General features: G+C 36.5%; 1 long non-coding RNA gene across 1 annotated transcript; it reads left to right on the top strand.

Moving 5' to 3' along the window:
• Nucleotides 1-531: 531 nt before the first annotated feature.
• LOC109156551 lies at nt 532-25,139 on the top strand. The gene is made up of 3 exons (XR_002050044.1): nt 532-748; nt 21,066-21,069; nt 25,128-25,139. It is a non-coding gene; the product is annotated as an uncharacterized LOC109156551 (long non-coding RNA).
• The last annotated feature ends 1,505 nt before the right edge of the window (nt 25,140-26,644 follow it).

Genomic DNA, 26,644 nt, shown 5'->3' with positions numbered 1-26,644 from the left:
AACTTTCGTGGGAATTGCCTCCACTGAAACTTAAATGGTAACTTTAGATCTGATGGGGTCAATAACAACCGCAATCAAGAAACCTCTTCATCATCACAATTTTCTAAATCAATTCAATACAAGTAACATTTAATTAATAATTATGTAATTAAGTAATATAGTTAAAATAAAACTATTAATTCATAAACAATTTATAAGAAGGGGATAATTAAATTAACAATATATATTCGTAACCATCGGCCCATTTCTGGCAGGAATCCAAAAACACGTTCGTAGGCCCATTATTTATATAAATATATATTTAAACAATTAATTTTTCATACATGGTCCAGATAAGCTCTTCTATTTATCTAGCCCAGGCCAAAACTTGACTTATGGCCCACACATAAAACCCAAAAAACCTAGATTCAGACATTGTTGTCTTCTTTCCTCTCTTCTAGCTTATGCCGTTTCTCTCTAAACTTTCTCTACCCATTCTGGAAACTTCACGACAGATTGGTTGCTCAATCTGTAATCCTTCTCCTGGTCTTTGAAACTCACTATTTTCACCATTCCCTTTGTACCTCTGACCTTCGATCTAATCGGTTCACAAATCGTGACCGGTTGCACGGAAGAAAACCCTAACTTTGTCTTCATCAAACTCATGTATATCAAACACCACTCAACAAAAGGATCGGTTGAAGATTTTGGAGAACGGATCTGGAAGAAAGCAAACAACACAATATATCCAACAAAAACTACGACATTTGTAAGGTAATAGTTCGATTTTCCCGATTTTCACTTATAGAGTATTTTTCTGTTTATACGCATGTGTATTGTTCGTTTTTAGGAATATTATATACATGCTATAATTTTTTGATGTAGAAATATAATAGAATATGAAAACACAGTTAGTTCTAAATTATTATTTTTTTTCCTAATCTCTGCTGTGTCTAATATTTTTGATAATATGTGCCTTTTTAATTTTTTTTATACGCATGCATATTCTGGAAAAAAAAAGTTCAGGGTTATTATTATGTTGTATAGATTTAACCTGTCATGTGTGTAATTTATATGTCAGATTTTATTCTGGGTTTATTTAGATCCACATGCCATGAATATTTTAAAATTGATTTATTTAACTGTTAGTGATTAATGTTATGGAATCCAAATTTATAAATTTCTTTTCTCTCAGAAATGTATGTGTTTCTTTATCTGAGAAAGCTATTTTTTTAACAAATTTATTTTCTGTTCAAATGCATGGCATTCATATGTATATTCGAAATTTATATTTATTTTTTCCTCACAAATGTTTGAACTTCTTTTTATTATTTTCATATTTTGTATTGATTTAAATTTTATTAACTAAAATTTTATTTTATTTTATGTAAAATAATGTTGCTAACTATATTTTTTTTCCAAACTAAGTTGGGCAGGACTTCAAACTGTCAATTACAATCCCATTGAACCGAATGGAAAAACACAAAATTAAAAGAAAAAAAATTGCAAAATATTTTTGTTCCGTTTTTATTATTTAAAGTGGAATTGTTTTTTTTTATAAAACATAAAAACTACCTAAATACATTCAACTTAAAAAAAAACCTGCCCGTAATGATCTTTTAAATTTTTTTAAACAACTTTGTTTACATCTACATATGTATCTCAGTATATTATTAAAAAAAATGAAGACAGTAAATCACAGATTGCTAAAATACCTATCTGCATATTAACTATATAGCAACAACCAAGAACAAAAATTTGACTTTAAAAATGGAAGTCTTTTTAATGATTTTAATCACTCTGAATTGCATTTTTTTGCTAGAATTGACATTAGTTTTTTTTAAAATCTTTGGTGCAGATTTCACAGACATATGTTAAGCAAATGAGGAACATTCTGCAAATGAAATATTAAGTCAATATTTCATACAGTTTGAATGTAGAACAGCAGGTATGATACGTTGTACCTTTATCTTCAGCATCATATTTTCTTTTTCCACGTATGGTAGTTAACCCCGTCAATTTCTTCATTATTCTTGCAATTCTTTACTATGCAGTCACATCAATTGTAGATTCTTTGAGAATGAATAGAGAATGTAGATCCTAGTTTTTAAATGAGATGTATATATAGATACCAAGTTAGAGAGAATTGAAAAGTCACTATCAAACATTAGTACATTAAAGTCAAAGCTTACCATTAACAATTAATGCTTGATAGTAGGGCTAGGTGTATATGAAAAGTAGTAGTATTATATGTATTGAATATTGTGTAACTTGTATTGTACTCAACAAAGGTGATGGCTGTTTCTGAGAATTTAAATAACCAATAATGATTTCAGTATTATATCAGATTTGTTCTCCCTTTTTTCTGCATAGATAGATTAACAATAACAATTTGAAAAGTCACTAAAATTGAAATTAAGAAAAGTGGAATAAAACCACAAACCATGTATATTATTTACCATGCAAATCAAATTCAATAACTAAGATTTAGTGATAATATTAACTCCTGATCAACATGCATGTGTCTTTCTAGTACTAACAGAAATGTTTTACAAATATGGTGTAGGTGCTACAGAATTATGAGACACATGCATACACAAACCAGAACATGGTGCAAATCAAATAGTAAGTGTAAATTTGCTAATGCTTGAATTTAAAACACATGCTTCCCTTGTACCTTAATCTTCATCTTTGTGTTTTTTCTTTCTACATGTGCTAAATATTTTTCATTGAAGGTTCTGAAGAATGTAGTTTAAGTGATACCTGTTTGTGTTTTGCATGGAAAAGGCAGCATAAAACCATAAATAGCTTACATGAAATTAAAACAACCATTACATACTACTTTTTAACTTTTTTAGCTACTGCAACAAATGCAGTTTCCAGAACATAAGCTTCCAAAAACAACCCTGTCCATACTGGAAGTGGTTAACAGTACACTACAACAAATCCATTCATCAAAACATAACCATAAAAATACAACACTAAACACACAACACAAACCTAAACATCTAGTCTTAGTACAATCCATTTGGGCAGTAAGTAATGACGTAAAATTTGAATTTAAGAAAATGGAAAGAAAAGAACTAACCTGCTAATCTTTTGCTTGATTATGATTGGTTTCATTTTGGAGCTCTAGAAGTCTTGCATTTGGAACTTTGGTGTAAGTTTAAAATCCTCCATTTAAGCCTTAAATCTAATATAATGTTATTATCTACCAAAAAAGTGGTGTCATTTACTGCTCTAACCTTCTACTTGATAGATTGTTATGGTAGTGTGGGTGCAGTGTTAAGTGCTTAACTCTTTACATTTTATTTTATTTTTTTTTTTGCTTCAAGGTTGAATTTTTAAGTAGTTCAGCTTATCTCTGCTAAGAGATGAGTGAATTAGTTCCTCCATCATGATTCTGGCATAATCTTCTAACTGATGCATCTTATTAGTTTGTGAGAAAATTAATTATAATTCAACAAAAAAAAACATAGACATGTTTCACTCTTAAATGCCATATATATATATATATATATATATATATATATATATATATATATATATATATATATATATGTATATATATATATATATGTATATATATATATATATATGTATATATATATATATATATGTATATATATATATATATATATATGTATATATATATATATATATATATGTATATATATATATATATATATATATATATATATATATATATGTATATGTATATATATCACCTTATAGAGAACTCTGAACCCACTATCAAGGATTACAATAGGGTACTTAATGTTTACTGTCAATTGGTACTCATGCTGGTAGAGTAGTAGGGCTAGATCTAGGGGTAAAGTTAAAATGTTGTGTGTATTGGTTATTGTGTAACTTGTAGTCAACTCAAACACACATTACATCATTTTTTTGTCCTCATTACATTTTTCAATTCAAATACTAACAATCTACAATTAGATATAAATGATGATAAAGGAGTGTGATGCCTTTTTTTTTTTTTTTTTTTTTGTTAGTTATTGTCTTATGATACAACTGATGTATTATAAGCTAATTATTAGGAGTTCACCAGAAGCCATATCAAGAGAACAAATACAATATAAAAAACTTATCATATATATATATATATATATATATATATATATATATATATATATATATATATATATATATATATATATATATATATATATATATAACACAAATACTATACTCTAGATTATAAACAATCTAAAATTACATGCAAGCGATGATAAAAGAATCCATGTTTTTTTTGTCTTTTTCTGATTAAAGTGTTCTAATTAATTTTAAACCTTTTTTTTTTCACTTTTTGTTTCTGATTCAACATAGATAAGAGGATTGAGAGAAGTTTACCATCCTTCCAAGCAGCTGGAGCTATCAATATGCTGAGGCAGCGGGTTGGCGTACTGTGGCAGAGATACTGTGGAGGGTAATCGCCCTTGGAGGGTATCCTTGAGGGTAACCATGGCTTGGGCAGGTAACCGGGCAGAAGGAATCCTTGGGATATCCTTCTAACAAATAACCTATTCCAGAAACTCAAAAATCCATCAGATTTGTTCTGAAAAATGGCAAATATACGATTCAGTCGAAGAAGATTACTGAAAAAAAGCTTACCTTGAGGAGGCGGCACACCGACGGGAGGTGGCCCCTGATAGTTCCGCACACAACGCGAAGCTGCACACCAACCACCTCGGACATCTTCTTCATTGATCGCATAATATGAAATTTGTTTTTACAGTTTGCATTTGAATAGAACTTGAAGTCTCTAAACATGTATCTTCTATATATAAGCAAGCAACTAAGGTAGTGAATAGGCCTGTAGAGGAGGAGATAACAACTTTGAACGCGCAATAGGCCACTCCTCTACAAATATAGCCTGACACCATACCAACCCTGCAAACACGCAATAGGCCACTACCCTACAAATATAGCTTGACACCATACTCTTCTGGTCAAACACTAACGCCAAAAAAAAAAAAAAAAAAAAAAAATCTAAACGCTGTCATTTATTATGGGCGGGAAAATGGATGAATCTGATTGGCTAAAATTTAGTGGCTTTTATATGTATATAGATAATATAAAAATAATTAAGACAACAAAAATATAGTGTATACAAATTGGCTTGGTACTAATATGAGCTATTTACCACATAGGAGGGACGCTCATCCCAATAGTATGCTGAGCTCGTTCAATAAGCTAAGTAAATGTTACCATTCAACATTTCTTCTTGATTTATGAAATGAGCATAGCTATCTAATTTGACAAATTTGGAATCCTTGGATCTTAAAGACAATATATTCACTAGGTCGCTCACAACACAAGGTGAAATGTTATCATTCAACATTTCTTTAGATTTCACTAGAATCGCATTCGATTTCTCATAGATCAAGAAAGCCTTTTAAAGTTGAAGAAGCTACATCACCTAGATTTAAGTGGAAATTTTCTCCGTATGAAGGATATTCTAAAGTCTCTTTGCAATCTTGTGGTGCTTACATTCTTATCATTAGAGTCAAATGAAATAGAATGGAAGGAATGCTTTTTAGTGATGGTGAGTAGTACAATGGCTCTGTTTGGTAAAATAGTTAGTCTATAGTCAATTTTGACATATTTGACCACTATTAGCTATTTGACTTAGTTAAACAATCAATATGAGTATTTGATTAATTAGTTTTTTTTAATAACTTATTGCTTCAAAATGCTAAAATTCAAAAAACTGCTCAACTTATTGATTAATTAGTATTTGATTAATCCAAGATCTACGATCTTTTTCAATTGGTATCAAAGCCCGGGGACTTAAAATATTAGTCTAACCGATCTGGCTTCCACGTGTTTCTTGAACTCAAGCCCTCTGTATTTGTTCTTTATTTTGGTTTTCTAGTTTTCTTATTCTTACTTACTGTGCATTGAGTCTTGCAGCATGCAACGACATAGAGCACCTTCTGAACTAACAGGTGACAACTATGCGTACTGGAAGGCCCGCACCAAAATACAACTACAAGCTCAAGGTGAGAGGGTCTGGAGGGCAGTTTTTACTGGGTGGACTCGTCCTACCAAAGCTGGAGCCACTTCAGAAGATCCTCCAGTCCTCAAACCAGAGACAGAATAGACTGATGCTGAGATGACAACCGCAAGATTTAACAATAAGGGTTTGGATATCATTTTTTCTTTAATGCATGAAAGTCAGTTCACTATTATCGCAAGTTTTGACTCCGCTAAACCTGACTTTGAACGTCTAAAAATGAAAGAAGATGAATCAATAGTTGATTCCATGCCCGTGTTCAGGAACTTGCAAACCGTGCAAATGTTGTAGGCGATAAGATTCTTAGTTCACTTCTTCAACGTTTCAGGATGAAGGTAACGACAATTCAAGAACATGACGGGTGGGAGAACAAAACTGTAGCTCAATTATGGGAAACTTGCAAACCTATGAAATGGAAATACTCTTTGACCACACCAAAAAGAAGAAAAACATTGCCTTTATAGCTGAAGAACATGAGTCTGTATCTGATCTAGATGAGGTAAATGATGATCCAATTGAATTTTGAACTAAACAATTTTCGAAGCTTTTGAAACATGTGAAACAGATGATCAACTCTAGAATTGGAAAGGTTCAAAACGAGAAGGGATCAACATCAAATGGATCACGTAACAATCAAAAGACTAGATCATCTAATTTTCGTCCATCTTCATCATGAAACCGTCAGTCTAGGGAGAAGTAAAGTGGAAAAGGCATTAGGTGTTATGAATGTGAAGGTTTCAACCATGTTCAAGCAGAATGCGCAACATACCTAAGGCGTAAGAAGTCGGTGAAGGCAGCTCTAACCTAGAGTGATGACGACGAACCTGAACCTGATCCTGGATCTAATATAGAAGAGATTTCTGCAACTTTATGGCATTCACGGCAATAACCAACTTGGATCAAGTCCAAGAAGCCGAGTACGATTCTGAAGTTGGAGAATACTCGTCGGCTGAAGATCATGATTTATTAGCTCCCTCATTTGAATTAGAATATAAAAAGTTGTATGCCAAATGGGAAATTCTTGTAAAAGTTAATAGATCTCTGTCTAGTCAAGTTAGAAATTTAGAGAATGCTAGGAAAGTGTATCAAAATCAAATTGCTAACAGGGATAGTCTTATCAAAGATAGCCTCAAACGTGAGGAAGAACTCAAACAAGAGTTGGACATGCTAAGAAGGAGAATCAAAATGATGGACAATACCTTTACCCTCGACCAAATCTTGGATTCTAGAAGGAAGACTATTACAAAATATGGTTTGGATTTTTCTAGCGAAATAGACAACACAGTGACAGTGTTTGTCAAAGTTTCAGGCTTTGACCCAACAACTGGACCTAATACAGAAGCTCCAGAAACTAGTACAACACGGGAAATATACGACAATGTAAGGCTTGGCAAACCAAAATTTAAATACTATAATCCTATTTGTCACTATTGCAAGGTTCGGGGGCACACTATACCGAAGTGCTTTTATTTTTATAAGGATCAAAGGGTCGAGAAGTACACCCACAAACAAATTGCACCGTTTGTAAAACAATTGTGGGTTAGGAAAGCAGATTTTATATCCCAGTTAATATCAAACACATCTCAAGGAACTGTGGTACTCGGGAACTAGTAGAAGATAGAGGAATTAGATTAGAGAATCTGCAAATTCAAGATTGAAGGGACATCATCGAAATAAAACCAGGTATTTTATAATTCAATAAATTATATTTGTTTTCTAATAAAATTTCTCTCTCTGATTCAGATCCATAATTTTGTCCAGAGGTGAAATCTCAAATTCGAAACTCTAAATTTTTTGCCGATCTCTTTTTGAATAATTCTCGCTACTTTGGAGGCTTCAAAAATCCTAGAATTATTGGTACCATTTTTTACTCTCTCCTTTACTAGTAGTGGTATTTTCTCAATACCAATTTCAGTTCCTAATATTCTTTGTCATTCTCGTTGCCTATTGCTCTGCGCAGTTCTCTTTTGCCTGGATTATCCTTTTGTCTTTCTTTCTTTGACTGCTTCCATGTGTTCATTAATTATCCATCTATGGATTTGATCAAATTTTGTGCATGTACTTGCGGATTTATCTGCTTCAATAATTGATGTCTGATTTTGAAATTGCTAATTGTTTTATGTTATCTGTGTGTGTTTCTTTGTGTTATTTACTTGGTCTGATCATGGCCGTGTTTTTTTTTTGTTTGTGTATTTTCCGTGCTATCTGTTATGAATCTGTGTCTGAAATTGCTTTGTATGAATCTATGCCTGAATCTGCTTCTGTGCATGTATCTGCTTTATATGAATATGAATCTGCTCTACATGAATGTGTTGTTTTATTTGCTAATCTTCCTGCATGTTTGACCCAATTTAACAATTCCTGAATTTGTGTCTATAAGTGCTTCTATGTTATTTGTTGAGTTATATTCTAGTTACATGTGCCTAGTTCTGGGTTTCTCGTTTCTATTCTACTTGTGCAGGTTCCTATTACAGCTTCAAGGAACTTGCTCTAAGAGTTGTCTTATTATGATGATTTTCTGATGAAACAGTTAGGATGTACAAATTGAGGGGGCGCAAGATTACTTGGATTTTCATAATGTTGGTGTTTTATTTTTTCAAAACCCCAACATATAATTGACAATATTATTATAGCAAATTAAGATAGGGTTTAGCTTGTTGTCTGTTTGTTCTTATAGAAGACTGACCGATCATTATAATCAACAAACGCACTGCCACTGAAGACCTGATAAAGGAAGATGTTTCTAAAATGCTGAACGCGGTTTTTTTATGACAGTTTTGGAAAGAATATCAGCGGATCAGCGTGGAAGGTATGGACCGAATCTTAAAGATTTCATTCTTCACAAAAAGTCCTACCTTCTACAATCAAAGATATTTTTGGAGAGTGTTCTTACCAAGGAAGTATATATATCCTCATTCGATCAAGAATTAGGGTTGCGTTGATTGAAGCCAAAAACACTCGATGCTAAACAGAAACACACATCTCTAATTGTCATGCCTCTTCTCAAGACAATAAGTTCTTGGTGATTATGATGAAGAACTTGAGAAGAATCAACGTTGCTTAAACGAAAGGACGAGAAGATCACTCAGTTGTGGGAACAACGTGGGACTGCGTCATTGAAGCGGACTGCATCAGAGTTAGCTATCCAATTGAAGGGATTTCATTGGACTTCTGCATGCGTGGCTCTCCGACTTCAACAGTCCACTAAACCTTTGTAGACTGGGTACTGACCTTGTGTGGGGCACTTGGGTGAGATTGCTGTTTCTCTATCTTTGTACATTGGATTATGATTTAGTGGATTAGACGCCTTGATGATCGTCCCCTAGATGTAGATACACACTGTATCGAACTGGGTAAACATCATATGTGTTGATTTATTTTCTGCTTTAGTCTTCTGCTTTAAACTAATCTGCTCTCTAACTGGATGATTGATTAACTAAGTCTCTGAGTCAGTCAGTCCAGTATTCCAGTTGATAAAAACTATCGATAGTCTTATACTGAGGATATGCAAAATTACATGTGGTATCAGAGCTTTTAAGTCTACATAGTGACTTGATCCTTACAGGAAGAACTTTTTGCATTGTTCTCTATTTAAGAAGCTATTTACTTGGTTGTCTGTTGGCTGTTAGACTGCTCTCTGCGTGTGTGTTCTGGCTGGTTGTCTGTTTTGATTCAGGATGGATGCAAGTATGAAACCACCAGAATTGGATGGTCACAACTATTCATTCTGGATGGCTCGAATGGAGATTTATCTTCAAGGACAAGGCACCAGAGTTTATCGTACTATCCTCACTGGATGGAGTCCTTCGACAGTTCAGAATGCTGATGGATCTGCTGAGTTCAAACCAATGGAGACATGGACTGAAGATGAGATGTCGTCCTCTGATCTGAATAATAAAGCACTGAATTCTATTGTAGGATCTCTACATGAATCAGTCTTTACCTTGGTTACAGGGATAAAAGAGGCAAAACGTGTATGGTAAATTCTTGAAACTAGATTTGAGGGTACCAGTGATGTCAAGCAGTCAAAGCTTCAGATGGTTCTATCAGAGTTCGAAGCCCGCAGGATGAGTGAAGAAGAAACTATCTCTAACTTCCATAGTCGTGTTCAGAATTTGATGAACAAAGCTTCAGTACTTGGTGAACCATTTACTGATGAAAGAGTTGTCAAGAAGATCCTTCGCTCTCTGCCCAAACGATTCCGAATGAAAGTGACTGCAATTCAGGAAAACACATGCTAGGAGAAGAAGAGTGTGGGAGAGCTTATGGGTAATCTACATACTTATGAACTTCAAGTGCTGGCTGATGATGATCTTGCAGTCAGCAGAAAAGGCAAGTCAGTGGCTTTTTTTGCTGAAGCTGATCGAGAATCTGACACAGATGACATAGATGATTAAGCCTTAGCCTTGATAACAAAAAATTTCAAGAAAATACTGAAAGGTTTCAATCGAAGAAGCCAAGGACAACCTAACAAGACACAGTACAAAAGTGGAAACTCCTCATATCAGAAACCAGAACCGTCCTCCTTCACAAAGAATAGTTAGTCCCAGACTAGGCGAACTAGAACTCTAAATCGGTTAGTGCAGTGTCGAGAGTGTGAAGGGTTTGGACATATACAATCTGAATGTGCAACATATCTCAAAAGGAAGAAAGCTATGTCTGTGTCTACCCTAAGTGATGATGAAGAGGAAGCAACAAATGACCCGTCTGATGAAAATGTTGGAAACTTCGTAGCCTTCTTCTTCACAGCTACAGAGAATCAATCAGAAGAAGATGAAACTAATGGAAAATTGTACATATCATCAGATGATTTTGAAGAGAGACATGTTCAGCTAGAGATGGAATTTGCTAAATTGGTTGGCAGTTGGAAACAACTGGTGAAAATCAACAAGAATCTGAATGAAGATCTGAAACACAAAGATGAACTACTGAAGAAACTAAACACTGAATTAGTCACAAAAGAAGATCTTATTGCTCAGATAAGATCTCGAGAGGGAAAACTGATAAAAGAATTGGAGGATCTGAAGAAAACTATCAAGATGATGGATACCACATCTACCTTAGACAAAATTCTGGACTCTGGCCGAAATTCTAATGATAAAAAGGGACTTGGATTTGAACGAGGACAACCCTCAATGTCAGCTCCTGTGTTTATCAAAGAAGGTACATCTGGTGGTGACTCAGTTCTTTGTCATGAACGAGGTCAATCATCAAGATCAACTCAGTTCAATCAGAAAGGAAGCATGCACACTCGGATTACTGAGGCTGAATCTAGCAGAGTCAAATTTCAATCTCAGCACTCAAAGTTCAAGACTAAGTTTGTTAAAGTTAGACAGTACGTGCCCATCTGTCACTACTGTCTAACAAAAGGGCACACCAGACCTGAATGCTACTTCTTCTACAGAGATCAGAGGAAGGAGAAATATCAGAATAATTCTATTACTCCTTTCACAAGGTAGGTTTGGGTCAGGAAATCAGAAGTAATCTGCTATCCCACAATTGTTCTGACCGCCTCTATGACTGAAGCAAGATGGTACTTCGACAGTGGATGCTCCAGACATATGACTGGGAATGTCAAGTGTCTCATGGCCATTCAACCTAGCAGTGGATCAGTGACGTATGTGGACGGACAAAAGGGAAAGATAGTTGGTAAAGGTACCTTAAATGTGCCAGGATTGCCACATCTAGGCGAAGTTGTCTTAGTCAGTGGCATGAAAGCAAATCTTATTAGCATCAGTCAGCTGTGTAATCAGAATTTGAATGTGTGCATCAACCGAGACTGCTGCAGAGTCCATGATAAGGCAGATCAAGTGGTAATGGAAGGAACTCGCTCTTCTGACAATTGCTATGTATGAAACTACCTGTCTAATATCTAAAACAGACGAATAAAACTGTGGCATCGGCGTTTGGGACACATAAATTTCAGAGATATGGACAAAGTGATCAAACTAGAAGCTGTTCGAGGGATACCAAAGCTCAAAATAGAACAGGAAGGAGTTTGTGGTGCATGTGCTATTGGAAAACAAATCAGGGCCCCTCACAAAGCAGTAAAGATGATTACTACTGAGAGATGTCTAGAACTGGTTCATATAGATCTTATGGGACAAACTCAGATTGAAAGCATTAGAGGAAAGAAATACATCTTTGTGTGTGTGGATGATTTCTCCCGGTTCAGTTGGGTATATTTTCTAAGAGAAAAGTCCGAGGCATTTAATGTCTTCAAAACTCTGTGCATAAGAGTACAAAAAGAAAAGGACGAGCCCATTATAAAAATCCAAAGGTTGAGAAGTGATCATGGAAAAGAGTTTGAGAACTCCCTATACTCAGAATTCTGTTCAGAAAATGGGATAGCTCATGAATTCTCCGCTCCACGAACAACACAACAGAAAGGAGTTGTGGAAAGGAAGAATCGGACCTTGCAGGAAATGGTAAGAGTAATGTTACATGCATCACATCTGCCACAACGTTTCTGGGCAGAAGCAATGCACACAGCATGTCATACAGTCAATAGAGTCTATCTCAGACCAGGTACGTCTCAGACACCATATGAGATATGGAAAGGAAAGAAGCCAAACTTGAAGTACTTTCATGTGTTTGGAACAAAATGTTATGTTCTAATTGATAGGGAACAAAGAGGAAAGTTCGAGCCCAAGAGTGATGAGGGCATTTTTCTTGGATACTCACCAAACAATCGAGCTTATAGGATCTACAACAAAAGAACTCAACCAATCATGGAATCAGTGAATGATGTTATTGATGATAATCCAGAAGAATCAGATGAAGCATCTGTGACTGATCCAGTGACAGATCCCCCTATCAGTGATCCGTCAAAAATATCTGAGACAACCAAACTGTCTGACACACATGAATCGTCAGAAGAAGATGAAAGTAATTCAAAAAAGGACAAATTTCTCTCTGATGGAGATGGAAAAAATAAACCCACCAGAACTTGGAAAAATCATCCCTCAGACAACATTATTGGTGATCCAACAGATGGAATGCACACCAGAAGCCGAATGAGAAACAATCTGATAGAAATAGCTGGTTTCGCCTGCTACACCTCAAAAATAGAGCCAAAAAATGTGAAGGAAGCCTTGCAGGATGACTTATGGGTTAAGGCAATGCAAGAGGAGCTACATCAGTTCGAACGAAATCATGTGTGAGATCTGGTTCCAAAACCTGACAGAGTTAACATAATCGGAAAAAAGTGGATTTTGAAGAATAAAACTGATGAAGCAGGCAACATAGCAAGAAACAAAGCTCGTTTAGTGGCTCAAGGGTGTACTCAGATAGAAAGAGTTGACTATGATGAGACATTTGCACCTGTTGCTATATTGGAGTCAATCAGAATTTTACTATCAGTAGCATGTATTCTGGGTTTCACACTGTTTCAGATGGATGTCAAGACGGCATTCTTGAATGGTTATTTGCATGAAGATATTTATGTGGCTCAGCCTAAAGGATTTGAAGATCCATTTCATCCAACTCATGTCTACAAACTTAGGAAAGCTCTCTATGGACTCAAACAGGCTCCAAGGGCATGGTATGAACTACTGACACAGTATCTGTTACATCATGGTTATGATCGAGGGAGTGTAGACAAAACGTTGTTTGTTAAAACCACTGGAAGTCATGTTACAATTGCTTATATCTACTTAGACGATATTGTTTTTGGGTCTACTCTACAAAAGCATACTGATGATTTAGTGAAAGTCATGAAGGAAGAATTTGAAATGTCCATGGTTGGTAAACTGACTTACTTCCTAGGGCTTCAAATTAAACAAAGTTCTGAAGGATACTTTATCTCACAAGAAAAGTATGCTAAGAATTTGGTCAAGAAGTTTGATATGGAATCATGTAAGACACCTAGGACTCCTATTTCTACCTCTACAAAGCTGTCTAAAGATGACGCAGGTCCATCAGTAGATTCCACTGTCTATCGAAGTCTGATTGGAAGTTTGCTTTATCTAACTGCCAGTTGACCAGACATAATGTTCAGTGTTAGAATGTGTGCAAGACATCAATCTACTCCCAAAGAATCACACTTGATAGCTGCCAAACGGATTTTGAAATACATCAAGGGTACAATTCAATATGGAATATGGTATTCCAAGGACACTGAACTGAGTGTTATTGCTTACTGTGATGCTGATTGGGCAGGAAACATTGACGACAGAAAGAGTACATCAGGTGGATGTTTCTTTGTTGGGAAGAGTTTAGTGTCATGGCTAAGTAAGAAACAAAATTCAATTTCTCTAAGTACAGCTGAGGCAGAATACATAGCAGCTGGAAGATGTTGCACTCAACTTGTATGGATGAAGCAGATGCTGTTGGATTATGGTCTATCTCAAAAAACTATGACACTTTACTGTGACAATGTCAGTGCAATAAACATTTCAAAGAATCTTGTTCAACACTTCAGGACCAAACATATTGATATAAGACATCACTATATCAGAGATTTGGTTGAATCAAAAGAGATAGAGTTGGAATATATTCATACTGATAAACAGTTGACAGACATATTGACTAAGCCTCGAAACCAAAGTTTCGTTTCGCCCCCGCCTCATTACCAGATTTGCTCTCATTGCTCCCGTTGCTGACACCAAGACATCTCCATCAAAGAAAACTGACGCAAATCGGTTTGAGATTCTCAGATCAGCTCTGGGGATCTGCAGGATGGACTGTTAATGCAGAACGGTAAATCAGAAGGAGTGTATATGTTTTTCTCAGCCTCGAGTCAAAATTTCAATCTTTGACTTCCTTTTAAACTCCCTTCTATTTATGTTAAGTAAATATCTTAACCTAGCCTACCAAAATTAAATTGCATGTTTCAAATTTCAAACCTTCCGTTTTATCCCTAAAAAGGAGCTATACTGTTGCATCAATCACTTCGTAGCTGCATGCATCCTGTCAGCCGCATTGATTAGCGTTCCTCACCCTTGGGATTATATATTTCATCTGATCGGTCTTAGTAGTAAAGGAGGACTCACCACTACTCTGTTCTCTGTTTATCTTCTCTAAAATTTCTCTGCCTAGGATTTTTCCACTCTCTCGTTCAAAACACACAGATATGGCCGATGCAGTGAGAAATATCATCATCAAGTTAGGAAGGAAATCTCATTCACTAGAGAGTGCTCTGAAGCATGTGAAAACGCTTCTCCAACTCGCAATGAAGAAGAAGCTAAAATTGGACCCTGTTCTTCGCAACGAGAGTCTATGTCACGGTAATATACAAGCAACCTTTTGGAGATGGCCTCAGAAGCAGATGATGATATTAGCCCTGCCTATATTGACGGACCAGAAGATGGGAATCGTGCAGGGGCATTCCTCAATGACTTTGCACAAAGAGCTCTGGAATGGGATGAAATTTCTCGTCGACGGGCAGAAGCACATCATCTCTATCTTCAAGCAGCCCAGGAGGAGGCTAAGCACCGTATTGCGATTCTACAAAACAGGTCAAATACTTCTGATACTCCGATTGAAATTTCTCCTGATAAGCCTTCTGAGTTGTTATCTGATGATGTTGAGTCCGTGCTACCTATTGAAAAATCTGATAGTGCAAACACCTTACTGTCTGCTAAGCCTTTTTATATATGATGATCCACCCCAGTTGTCCACTGTAAAATCTGAGTTTGCAAAAACTGTTCTTGAGATTGAATCTGAGGAAAATGTTCACAAGTCTGATAATGTTGATAATTTGAGCCTGGTTGTATATTCTGCGGATGTTGATCGTTCGGTACTTTCTGTTGATCCTGTGTCTACTCTATCTGATAAGCCCTCTGTTGAGGATTTCCAGTTGTTGTTCCACAAAAGCTGTCTGTTGAGACTATTGCTGAGCAGTCAGTAAGCCCCCTTCCTTCTGAGTCGATTGATGGTGTTCCTGTCTATACATCCTCCAACTTGGCTAAGAGCCTTGACCATATTCGTCACTATGCAGGATTACCCTCTGCCACAATACCTGAACCCTACTGAGTCATACATCCGATGAATGAGTCTTCCGTTCCAATAGATAGTGATGATGAAAAAATTCTGGCTGAAGTATACGGTCCACAAGCCCCATCCTCTGATTCGATTGGGTCTCTAACAGTTGAAGAAACAGCACACCCAGATTCCACTACTTTCAAAATCAGAGAAGTCACCAAGCTTCTTGCATCCTCATCTGCCCATGTGTCTGAGACAATCAATTCTGTTTCTCTGAGTCCTACAAAAAGTTCTCTTGTTAGAGAAAGACGAAAGTCCAAACGAAAAGGAGTCCCAGAGAGAGTTGCTGTGGAAACTGGTGATGAAAATACCGAATCCACTCAACCAGAGAAAAGAAGAAGATCAACTGATTTTGAGATGGCTGAAAGTGATCCGCCGGTCAGGCAAGTCTTTAAAACTCTAAGATCGTCTGTGAAGAATAAGGCTCCTACAGTTGTTCCATCCACAACAACCAGAAAAATGAAAGCTACTACAAGGCCAAGAGGAAGGAGTCTTACTCCTGATGTGCAGAATGTTTCTGACAGTCCTGATACCTCTGTTTATAAGCTACAGTTTGTCTCTGCAACTGCTCAAGGCAAGTGGTCTACAATGGTGAGACGAGAGCTAATAGTCCAGAGATCAGTTGATGAGTTTCAATTGAATTCAGTCTGTGATATTTTGCCTCTGCTGAGTGAGGTTGGCCTGCTGAAGACAGTGACATCCACTTGCCCTTACTCAAAGTTGCTGACCTACGAGTTCTACAGCAACCTGAATGAGGAGATTGATAACCTGACTGGTACGAGGTGCCAACAAATCTTTATTAGGGGTAAGTGGTATGTGTTCGGACCAGACATGATCAATGAGTACTATGGGTTGAAGACAGTTGAAGAAGAACAAGTTTCTGACTGGGATGTGGTTGCAAAGACCCTCACTGGGGGACTGGCCCCTGTTTGGCCAACTGGAGATAATGAGAACTTGTCTAGCTCTCAACTTACCTCCAAGTTTGTTATTCTGCACCGGATTGCCTTGCACAACTGGATTCCATCAGCGCACTTCCATACAGTGGGAAAACCTCTAGCAGCTCTTCTGTTTAGAGTTGGCACCAAGATGACTGTTGACTTGGGGAAATGGATCTTCTATCATATTCTTACACTGATACATCCCAGGGAACAGAAGGTACGACTTCCGTATCCAAATCTCATCTTTGGTGTATTAACTTCTCAAGGGTTGGTTCCGATGCAAAGTGAGGTTGTTACTCCTTCTCTCCTATATACTGTCAATCCACGCTTGTTGACTGGCAAACACATCAGGGATGTTACACCTGTTGATCCTCCGCATACCTCTGAGGCTGATGCAACTGTTGAAGATACTGCATATGCTCGAGATGTACCGCTGTCCCTGCGTCTGAAGGCTCGTGTGTCTAAGCTGGAGACTGTGAGTGATATTATCTCAAGACAGATCAATGCGGCCCGCACTGAACTTGCAACTGTTCTACTTCGATTGAGCTTGACTGAGTCTGCTGTTGGTGATACTGTGAAGTCTGACAGTGAAGGTCCCTCCAATGCTTAACATGTCCTTTGTCTATCTTTGGCAAAAAGGGGGAGTGCCTAACTCAGGGGGAGTTTTTTTGTGATTGTGATGGTGTTCTATGGCATCTTCTGGTCCTGTCTGGGCATGTGTTTGTGGTGGCCTTATGTATTGTGAAGAATTGAACTGTTCTTTGTTTTTACCCAGCACGATTTGTGTGCTGATGTCTTTATGGGTTGTATTTCAGACATTATTTCCTTTATGTGCCAGTTATTTATACGTCTCTATCTTTAGCTAAATTGTTCTATCCTTAGTCGAGTTGTTTTGCCAAATAATAGCCAAAGGGGGAGTTTGTTAGTGTTTTATTTTTTCAAAACCCCAACATATAATTGGCAATATTATTATGGCAAATTAAGATAGGGTTTAGCCTGGTGTCAATTTGTTCTTATAGAAGACTGACCGATAAGTATAATCAACAGACGCACTGCCACTGAAGATCTTCTACAATCAAAGATATTTTTGGAGAGTGTTCTTACTAAAGAAGTATATATATCCTCATTCGATCAAGAATTAGGATTGCGTTGATTGAAGCCAAAAACACTCGATGGTAAACAGAAACACACATCTCTGATTGTCATGCCTCTTCTCAAGACAATAAGTTCTTGGTGATTGTGATGAAGAACTTGAGAAGAATCAATGTTGCTTAAACGAAAGGACGTGAAGATCACTCAGTTATGGGAACAGCGTGGGACTGCATCATTGAAGTGGACTGCATCAGAGTTAGCTCTCCAATTGAAGGGATTTCATGGACTTCTGCATGCATGGCTCTCTGACTTCAACAATCCACTAAACCTTTGTAGACTGGATACTGACCTTGTGTGGGGAACTTGGGTGAGATTGCTGTTTCTCTACCTTTGTACATTGGATTATGATTTAGTGGATTGGGCGCCTCGGTGATCGTCCCCCAGATGTAGATACACACTGTATCTAACTGGGTAAACATCATATGTGTTGATTTATTTTCTGCTTTAGTCTTCCGCTTTAAACTAATCTGCTCTCTAACTGGATGACTGATTAACTAAGTCTCTAAGTCAGTCAGTCCAGTATTCCAGTTGATAAAAACTATCGATAGTCTTATACTGAGGATATGCAAAATTACACATAATATTTGGATTATCTTGTTTTTTTTTTTATTATCTTATCTGGTTTTGTCGGGCACTCTGTCAGTCTCATTTCACTAACACTGATGATCACCTTTGTCAATCTATTTGACAAAAAGGGAGGGCAATAATTTAGGGGGAGAGCCTCTTGGAATTCTTTTGGTAAATTCTTACGGATGTGGAATCTCTTTATTGGATTTGGTTGATTCTTGGGTTGTTGAATGGATTCTGGTGTTATGAAATATCAGATTATCTGTTAGGTTGTTTATCGATGTCCATTTGAAGTTATTATTGGTTAGTACTCTCTTTGAATTATACTGGATATTCTTCTTTTATTGTTATAAATCCTTATAGGCTTTTTATGTAAACAAATATACTTAAGGCTTTCTGTTTAATAAATTACTTAATTATCTTATTTTGCCTAAAGTATATTTGTCTTAGGTTTTGTCAAATAATTGCCAAATGTGAGATTTTAAGTGTACAAAAATGACCAGGACTATATGGTCTAATGGTATCCGGGTTGGACTTACATTTGGAAGATTATGAGTTCAAGCCTCAGTGGAGGCGTTATTGGTTCTTTGTGTTTCAGTAGGTTGAGAAAGTATATGAACAGATACTACAATGTAATAGAGCCAGTAACTTTCAAAAAAAAAAAAAAAGTGTACAAAAATGATACAGATAATATATTGGCATATTATTTGTCAAAACTTAGATTAATTTGGTTAGGCAATTATTTTTAGAAAGAAGAAAAAAATATGCTATCAGTTGTTCTACAGAGATGAAGTCTTCAGACATGGTTTTAAATGAGTGGTTCTCATTTCTCTAAAGATGTATTGAATTATGAGGTCTTTAGGCAAGATTTGAAATTGTGATGCTCATTACTTCAAGGAGATATTATAGCCAAATTTTAGGGTGACTTGCATCAAAATTTATTTATTATATAAAGTGAAGCATGGGTGGAGAAATGGATGAAAAGAGAAAGCATTGAAATTCCAATTTGGTTTTTGACATTTGAAATTGCAGAATCCAACCCATTTACTAAGCTTAAGTTCCAGGATCATGTCGTTTGCAAAGAACAAGTGTGTAAGGCAGGGGCTTTCTCTAGTCAGTTTGATCCCCTCCCATTGCCACTGATCTTCATGCTTTCGATTAGGTGGCTCAAGCGCTCGATGCACAAAACAAAAAGAAGGGGGGAGATTGGATCTCCATGGCGGATTCCACGACTTGACTTGAACCACGCAGACATTATACCATTGAACGTGAGGAGAGGTAACACATTTCATGATGTTGCGCACCCATACTTGGTTAAAGCCGATGTCTTTCAATGTTGTTTGAATAAACCCCAAAGACAGCCTATCGTAGGCTTTCTCGAGATCAATCTTAAGAACCATCCAACCCTTTCTTCGTTCGCATTGCTCTAATGACCTCTTGGTATATTAAAACAATATCGGTAATCTACCCCCCAAGTATGAAACTTGACTGGAAGGGACCAACTAATTTCTGCATAAGTCCTCTCAATCTGGTTGTCATGACCTTAGAGATAAGTTTGTAAGATACATTGCAGAGGCCAACCAGTCTTAACTGCGTGACAGATTCAGGCCGATTTACTTTCAGGATTAGAGTGATCAAAGTGTCATTGCAGCCATGGGGTAGGACGCCATCTTCAAAGAATTTTTGCACAAATTTAATCAAACTCTGGCCAAAAATATTCCATGATTGTTGATAGAAGGCTGCATGATATCCATCTGGTCCTGGGGCCTTGAAGGGAGACATATCGAACATCGCTCTCTTGATCTCTTCAGGTGCAAATGACTTATTAACACACTGCCAGTCAACCTTGGAAAATCACTGACTAGATCATTTGGTAATATGGTGCGGCTGTCATCTGTAAATAAGTTGGCAAAATACTTACATACGTGCCTCCTCATCCAAGAACAGGTTGCCATTTTCGTGTTTGAGAGTGCTAACATAGGAAGGCGATTTTTTTGTTAGGGATGAGGCGTGATAAAACATTGTATTCCGGTCCCCAGAAGCTATCCAGTCTTCCCGGGATCTTTGAAACCACAGGACTATAGGAGTTTTTCTTGGAAAGGGATTAGCTCATACTCTTTGCGTAGCTTCTTTTCCAAATCAGTCCGTACTCTGTTCGCCAGACAATATTAGATGCCTTGTAGTCTAGCTATAAACCCTCCTCTTTCTATGAAACGTAGTATGATTCCATGACTCAATCTTCTGCGCAAGAATTTTGTTGTTAGCTTCTAAATCTTTATGATTGTCCCAAAATTGAGGTTGGAGAAATCCGGGTGACGCCTGCAAGCCAGTATTGGCAACACCACTGCTGTCTTCCTCCATGATGTCCTTTGGAGTTTTGCAATCAAAGAAATCTATCATGTCGTCTAGAGGGACGTTCAGGATAGGGGAAGCTGCGTTCAAAGGAAGGTCATGTTTTGGTTGTCTCAGCCGGTGTTCACCATAATTTTGGAGAGCACATCCCCCCCCCCCCCCCCTATGTGTTTGAACCCAGCCGCTGCCTTTCTTGGAGTATTGCCTCTGTCATAGGAATATTTTTGTAATAAAGTTTTGATGAGCCAAATGTAATTTAGATCCCCTTAGAATTTAGGTCTTTAGTACAAGCATCATAATCCAGAATATCGAGTCAAAGAAAATCTACCATATGAAGAACAAAATTAATTTGGAAAATTAATTTTGGTCCTACAAGTATTCATCCGAGAAAGAAGCATAAAGGAATGGCGTTGCAACAAATGACAAGATGAGCTTAACAGTGAAATGGTAGAAGTTCTTATATAAAACGATCATACTTGAGATCGATCCCCCCTAAAGGCTTGTTTTTTACAAGTCAAGAATTCGGACAAGCAAGATGCTAGGAACACGATGTGTACAAGCAAGATGTGCCAAAGGAGCACGATGTGTACAAGCAAGATGTGCCAAAGGAGCACGATGTGTACAAGCAAGATGCACCCAAAGAGCACGATGTGTCTCAAGGGTCACAATGTGACCTAATCAGAAAATCACAATGTTCAAGTCAAACAAGCAAGAAGTGCCGAAGTCAAACAATAACAATGTTCCAAGGGAGCACAATGTGTCTTCTGAAAAAAGCAAAATGTAGCAAAGAAGCAAGATGATCTGAAAATGGATATATTCGAAGAAATTTATTTTGAATCAACCCACATGCCACAAGAATCCAAAATTGCCTGAAGATATGATCAGAACGGGAGAAATATTTATGAAGACATGAATATAAAAACTTATCCTAGAAATAAATTCTACCAGAAGGATTTATTTCAAAGATACGTTGGAAATTCAAAATTGACAAGAATAATAATATTTTAAAGAAACAACTTGAAAATCAAGTTGAGATAAAATATTATCTTGTCAGGCAAGTTGACAATCAAATCATATTGAAGATCTACCATTGTCAACAATATCAGGCTATGAAGATTCAAAATTCAAAAATCAAATTATCCCACTCCAACAGATATAGTTGGTTATATATAAAAAGGCCATGAAGACTTGAAGAAATAACAGAGGTGAATACACACGAGATAAGAAGTGAACAAGTGCAAGTGCTAAAATATTCTTTAGAGACTTAGTCTGAATAGTCTCAAAAATAGTTGGAGAGAGATACAATTACCTTTGTATTTGTAATTGTTAAAAGAGTATAGCTGTGTGCAAAATACTCTAGTGAGTGTAGCTGTGTGCAAAACACTCCTAGTTGCTAAGTGTAGCTGTGTGCAAGACACTTAGTTGGGTTTGAGTATAGTTGTGTGCGAAATACTCGGAGTTGGGTGTAGCTGTGTGCGAAACACTCGGAGTTGGGTGTAGCTGTGTGCAAGACATCTGGAAGAAGTGCTTGTGTAGCGCTTATCACTATTTTAACTGTGTGTGGAAGATAGTGAATTACTCCTAGAAGTGAATGGAGTAAAGTGGACTAGGAAGATTACGCCACTTCCGAACCACTATAAATTGCCTCTCTCATTTACATACCGCACTTACATAATTCGCTCTATCTATCTATCTTATCCGACTAACCAGTTTACTATTCACTGTTAATCTTAATCTTTCGGGTTTAGCGTGTTTTCACGTATGCATGTAACTCAAACTTTCCATGCTTAACATTTGAATTATTCTAAGCAAGTTTGACGTGTTGCATGTGACATTTATCATACGGTCGACGTGACACGAAGTCTTATTTATAGTCTTGAATATTATTGTTAAATATTGAGTGCACCATCTCCTTTAAATATTCAAGATATTCATGTCATTCTTACACCTCATCTAAGCTTATCCTACCCGTGCATGTGATTCAAATTATTGATTGGGCATAACTCTTTAATTACTTCTCTATTTACTTGTTATTTAGAGTTGAAATTACCAAAGAGTTATTTATTGTGAATAAGTTTAAAAGTCTATTCAGCCCCCCCCCCCCCCCTCTAGACTTTTACCACCCTATCGGGACCAACAATTGGTATCAGAGCAGTTGTCTGTTGAGTCAAACTTGACTGCTAGACTGATCTCGAAAAATCAAGATGATGAAAAGAGATATGGCTCTTGCCCAAAATCTACTGTTTTCCTTAAAAAAATTTTGATGATTGGAAAATTCGCATGCAGGTACATTTATCCGCATTACATGATGAAATGTGGGAAGTCATCACTAGTGGTCCTATTGAAATTTTGCAAGTTAACACTTCATTCGAACAAACAAGTGAGACTCCACAATACATCCCAAAACCGAAGGTGGAATGGTCTCGTGAAGATAGAACTAGAAATAACTTGGACAATATTGCCAAGGATATTTTGTTGAAATCTATCGATGACACGATATTCCCAAAAGTTCGAAAATGCCAATCCGCGAAGGAAGTTTGGGAAACGCTCATTCAAATTGGTGAAGGAGACGAGCAAGAAAAGGATAATAAGCTCACCATAGCATTAAAGAAATTCGAGGATTTCAAAATGCTAAACGGCGAAAATATTACCGACATAGAAATAAGATTTGCTAAAATCTTAGGAGAGATTAATGATCTTGGAAAAGATATTAATCAAAAGGAAATTTCACTCAAAATTCTATGTGGTCTACCATCTACATGGGACATGAAAGTCACGGCCATGAGAGATCATAGAGATCTAAAAACCCTATCAACCGATAAGCTGTTTAGTGATCTAAAAGCTTATGAATTTGAGATGAAATTAAGAATAGAGGAAGATCATGAAGAAAAGAACAACGCACTCGTAGTCGAGCAACCATCAACTTCAAGGTCAGTACAAAATGTTGAATTATTGTCTAATGATCAATTTGATCTCTTTGTCAAGAAATTTAGGAAATTCATGAAGAGAAGCAACTACAAGAAAAATCCACAAGGAAAATCTTGGAATGCAACAAAGAATTCGAAGAAAGAAATGGTTGAGGAAGATTCAAATTTCTGTTACAATTGTAGAAAGCCTGGACATTTTGCAGCAAGCTGTCCACACCCCAAGGTAAGTAAAAGTCAATACACAAATATTTCTAACTCTCAACAGGAAGAATTCAAGACCAAAGATAAAAGATTTACAAAGGAGAGAAGAAAAACATTTTTTAGTGACCCACTTGAGATAAGTGAGTCAGAAGAATCTTCAAGTGATGAAAGTGACACCTCAAAAGATGACAATGCAATGTTTTGCATGAGTATCTCCAACAACTCATCCTGCGAGGACATGTGTCTTATGGCAAATGAAAATGAAGAAAATGAGGTAACATCTAATTCTTATGATTCTGTAAATTCTTCATTCTCTAGAGAGTCCTTCTTTCACTTAATGAAAGAATGTCAAACCGTTATGGACACTCACTCTCAACTCAAAGAGCGCAATAATTTTTTAATTCTTGAAAAGGATGAATTAAATGAAAAATTGCAAAATGCTCTACTTGAAGTGAAAGACTTGAAAGATAAAATTATTTGTCTTCAAGAAGAGTGTAAATCAAGGGAAGTGAGGGAACACAACCTTAGAGAGGTTATAGCAACATTTACACATTCATCCAAAATAATGGACAAAATGGTAAATATGCAAAAACCCTCAAGTGATAAAACCGGACTTGATTATGATCCTTCGTGTTCTCAAGCCTCTAAGAAATTGACCAATTTTACTACTGCTTTGAACAATAAAGTCCAAGTGGTAAAATTTGTAAAAGGTCAAGATAGCACAATGAGACAAGGAATTGGTTACCAAACCAATGCCAAATTTAATGCTGCAAGGCCGAAGCCTCAAAGAAATAATATTTCGCCTAAGCAGTATATAAAAAGGCAAAAGTTTGTTCCTAAATGGAAACACACCAATGAGTCAAGTGCACAAAGCCCTCATAGGAAAATGGGAAGAAATCCGAGAATTGGGGCAGGGAGATTTTATCCCTCTAAACAAGATTGGTTTGATGATATTAAAGCATGGACTAAGTCCAGATTTAATGCCTATTTTAGGCTCAAACAATCTACTTCCCAAGTGCCAAAAAATCGAGTCAATTTTCAAAAATTGGCACAAAAAGTGTTTTCAAAAATTAAATATGATTATAATGTGTTTAATGGTTACCAATCACCTAGACTTAGATCAGTGAGTACAAGGTGGATTTGGGTACCTAAAAATGTGTAATTTATTTGCAGGAAATTTGGTACTTCGATAGTGGATGTTCTAGACACATGACTGGAAATAAATCTAGTCTTGTGGACTTTAAAAATATCGAAGGACCAAAAGTCGTATTCGGTGGAAATGAACGATACGGCATAACCAAAGGAATTGGTACAATATTTCGCAATGGTTTAAAAATTGAAGACGTATCCTTTGTTGAAGGTCTAAAATTCAACTTGTTAAGTACAAGTCAATTTTGTGATAAAGGATATCTAGTAGAATTCTTCAAAGACAAATGTCAAGTGAAGAATAATTCCTCAGGAGAAGTTGTGCTCGAAGGAATAAGGAAAAAAAAAATATGTATGTGGTTGATTGGAACACGACAAAAGAATCAGTATGTCTACTAGCAAACAACGCACACGCAACAAGTTGGGAATGACATAGAAAGTTGAATCATCTAAACTTCAAGACTATCAACAAGCTAGCAAGAAACAAACTCGTTGAAGGTCTACCCGACATTGTTTACAAGAAAAATCAAATATGTGATGCTTGCCAAAGAGGAAAGCAAATCAAGTCATCATTCAAATCCAAAGCTCAAGAATCTACAACAAGACCGCTAAGTCTACTACACATTGATCTATTCGGTCCAGTAGACCCTGTAAGTCTAAGTGTTAAGAAATATACACTAATTGTTGTTGATGATTTTTCCAGGTATACATGGACGATATTTCTCAAAAAGAAAAATGAAGTGGAGCAAAAGTTGCCAGAACTACTTAAGCTACTACAAAACGAGAAAGACTTGAAAATTGCAAAAATCCGAACTGATCGTGGAACTGAGTTCGTGAATCAAGTGATCCAAGCCTACTGCAATTCTCAAGGAATTCTACATCAATTATCTGCCGCACGTACACCACAACAAAATGGTGTAGCCGAAAGAAGAAATAGAACGCTGAAAGAAGCCGCACGTGTGATGATTACGTCAGCCGAGCTACCTAAAAGATATTGGACTGAAGCAATCAACACCGCTTGTTATACGCAAAATCGAAGCTTGATACACAAGTCTTACAATAAGACTCCGTACGAGTTATGGAAAGGGAGAAAACCTAAACTCAACTATTTCCATACTTTTGGTATAAAGTGTTTTATTCTTAATAATGGTAAAACATATCTAAAGACTTTTGATGAGCGTGCAGATGAAGGAATATTTTTGGGATATTCATCTACCAGTAAAGCATTCAGAGTGTTGAACAAAAGATCAATGGTGGTAGAAGAATCAATTCATGTTTCATTTGATGAAGCCCATAAGAAGGAAACCCAGAGCAAGAAAAATGATCAGGAAAGTTGTCAAGTTGAAAAATCATTTAATGATACT

The sequence above is a fragment of the Ipomoea nil genome, unplaced genomic scaffold (assembly GCF_001879475.1).
Source record: "Ipomoea nil cultivar Tokyo-kokei standard unplaced genomic scaffold, Asagao_1.1 scaffold2735, whole genome shotgun sequence".
NCBI lineage: Eukaryota > Viridiplantae > Streptophyta > Magnoliopsida > Solanales > Convolvulaceae > Ipomoea > Ipomoea nil.
The sequence above is the reverse complement of the archived record's forward strand: the minus strand, read 5'-3'. Positions and strand labels throughout refer to the sequence as shown.